This window comes from Corapipo altera, unplaced genomic scaffold, assembly GCF_003945725.1.
Source record: "Corapipo altera isolate COAL_440 unplaced genomic scaffold, ASM394572v1 218, whole genome shotgun sequence".
Classification (NCBI taxonomy): Eukaryota; Metazoa; Chordata; class Aves; order Passeriformes; family Pipridae; genus Corapipo; species Corapipo altera.
Genome location: NW_020885072.1, coordinates 110,746 through 113,397, shown reverse-complemented (window position 1 = coordinate 113,397; position 2,652 = coordinate 110,746). Strand labels below are relative to the sequence as shown.

Here is a 2,652-nt window from a genome sequence, read left to right as displayed (position 1 = left end):
GTGGATGCAGGGATGAGGATTTGCAGGGAGTTGTGGATGCAGGGCTGGGATCTGCAGGAGTGGGAGCACTGGGCTGTGTGGGTGCTGCTGTGCCTCGGGAATGTGGGTGATCTGGGAGCTTCCAGCAAATCCTGCTCCTGGATTTGGGTGGTGGGAGTGGGTGACTCCGGGGGTGCTGCCGTGCCGTGGGTGGGCTCCTGCCGTGCAGGATCCAGGCACGGCCCTTTTCCATCGGCTCTTCCCTGTGCACCTTCTCCCGGAGCTCCTTTCAGGTGGGATGGGGGATTAGGCAGGTCTGGAATGTTGTCTCGCTGGAGCCTTTTTCTCCCCTCTTTTCCCCGAGCCTTTCCCTCCAGGCAGGCAGTTCTCCCCTTCCCCCACATCCTGTCGGAGCCCAGAGCGTGTCACAAGGAATTAACGGCTGGAAAGGCCGGGAAGGCTCCTCTGGAACAGTCTCCTTTCTGTGCCCGGGTGGCCCCTCTGTGTGTCCCTTTGTGTCCCATCCAAGTCCCCTCCCCCTGGCCTTTCACTGGAGCCTCCACGGCCTTTCCCAGCGAGGCCCGATGCCATCCCAGAGCTGCCGGCAGCATTCCCGGTTTCTCAGCGGGAAGAGGGAGGAGGTTCGTGCCGCTGGAGCTCGGGAGGGTTTTCCTGCTCTCCCGTCTCCGCATCCCTGACAGCATCGCTCCCGATCCTCCTTCCCACAATCCACACACAATCTCCTCAGAATAGGGATGATGTCACTTCCTTCCAGAGGGTGCCGGGGGTGTGGAACTGGGGGGGAGTCACGACCCCTGGCTCTCGGCATTCCCGGGAATAAATGAGGGAGTTGCTCCGAGGATGATGCCCGGCTCTGTCGGCAGGCAATTCCCACGCCGTCCTTCCCTTTGCCGAGTGGGATTTTCCATGGCTGCACGAAGAGTTGGTTGTTCCTTCCTGAGCTCGTGATGCCCGTCTCCGTGGAATTGCACTTTTCCTGGGAAGCCCTGCCGGGAGAGGAGGATGCTCAGCGGCTGGACCACATGCCATGTAAGATTTTTGCTTCCGTAAATCGTTCCCTGCTCCGAGGGGGTTCCTGGGGCATGTGCTTCCCTGATTTCGGTGCTGGGAGCTGGGGGGCTGCCTGTGCTGGGATTCGAGATCCAGGGAATTGCTCTTTCCAGCAGTTTTAGGAGCAAGGTGGGGCTTTTGCTCAGGGCTGTTTGCACTCTGACCTTCCGCTCCCATCCCGATTCCTCTGCTCCATCACAGCTCCAGCATCCCATCATGTCATTCCCGGGATCAGCAAGGCTGGGCTGAAGCCGGAGATTCCTCCCACCCAGAGCTTTTCTGGGAGGGTTTTGGTCTCAGGCCTTCCCTCATCTCCCTCCTTTCCAAGGCCCCAAACCTCGGGGTTTAAATTTGGGAGCCTTTGGGAATCAACTGGGAATGTTCCTGCAGTGCCCTGGGAGCTTTGTGGTGTCACTCCAAAGTGCAGTGACATTCCCACAGGGAGTGTTCCGGTGAGTGACAGGCTGCTCCGCTCCGGCCCCAGCCGTTGCTGTGGATAAGGAATTCCCATTGGATATCGTTGCCGTCGTCGGTATCCTGGTTCTCCAGCTGGGAGAGGGTGGTGGAAGCTGGGAGAGCACAACTGGAGAGTTATGGAAGGCAGGATGCAGCCGAGGGATGGTGGGAATGGGGTCTGAGCTGGGCTGGGAGGTGCTGTCCAGAGGCAGGGAGGGAGATGCTGGAAGTGTATCCAGGTTTGCAATATCCAAGATATCCCAGTGGATATCCAGGAAGGAGTCTCCAGAGGGGCAGTTTGAAGGTAGAACTGGAATGTGCTGATTGTTCTGTGCTAAGGAATTGTGAATCCAAGTGCTGTTGGAATTTCACCTTTGCTTTGTTTGGGGGGTGGAGCATTTCCTTCATCCAGGGGCTGGAAGTGTGGAGCTGTGGGATCCCCTGGGATCTGGGGAGGTTCCCAGGTTGGAAGGTCCGGTCCAGGGGCTGTGTGTGTCGGCAAAGGGCGGGACACTCTGGATTTGGGAGGTTCTGGAAAGCGGGGGGGTGACCACACCCGCTGGCCAGGTTGGATTTAGTGGGACAAGGTGGGAATTGGTGCCATGGTCTGTCCCAGTCCCAACATTTGTGGTACTTGGAATGTCCAAATCAGTTCAAATGTCATCCTGAGCAACCTGGGCCGGTGGAATGTGTCCCTGTCCATGGCAGAGAGGTGGAACTGGATCATCCATGAGCTCCCTTCCCATCCCTTCTGCAATTCCAGGAGCAGTTATTATCCATTTGGAAGTACAGCTTTGGAGCAGCCTGGGCACTGCAGGGCATGGATGCAGCACTCTGGGAGCAGGGTATGGAATTGCCTGGGAAAAAATGGGATTGGAAGAGGAGCAGAGCTGGGGTTTGGAATGGGGATGGATCAGTTGGGAGAGTTTGGAGCACAGCCAAAGTGTGATGATCCCTGGAAGCACAGAAAGGGGACAAGTGGAAGGTGGGATGGGGATTAGGGAATGGAGGGAGGGCCACGGAATGGAGGGAGGGATGGGGATTAGGGAATGGAGAAAGGAATGAGGATTAGGGAACGGAGAGAGGGCCATGGATTAGAGAATGGAGGGAGGGACATGGATTAGGGAATGGAGGGAGGGACATGGA

General features: G+C 57.6%; 1 protein-coding gene across 1 annotated transcript in view; it reads left to right on the top strand.

Annotated features, from left to right (window-relative positions):
• DAGLA (diacylglycerol lipase alpha) overlaps nucleotides 1-2,652 on the top strand; it is a 57,463-nt gene that overhangs the window by 16,022 nt on the left and 38,789 nt on the right. The window contains exon 3 of the mRNA XM_027669239.1: nucleotides 864-1,029. The gene's annotated coding sequence lies outside the window, so the exon portion shown is untranslated. The remainder of the gene's footprint in view (nucleotides 1-863; nucleotides 1,030-2,652) is intronic.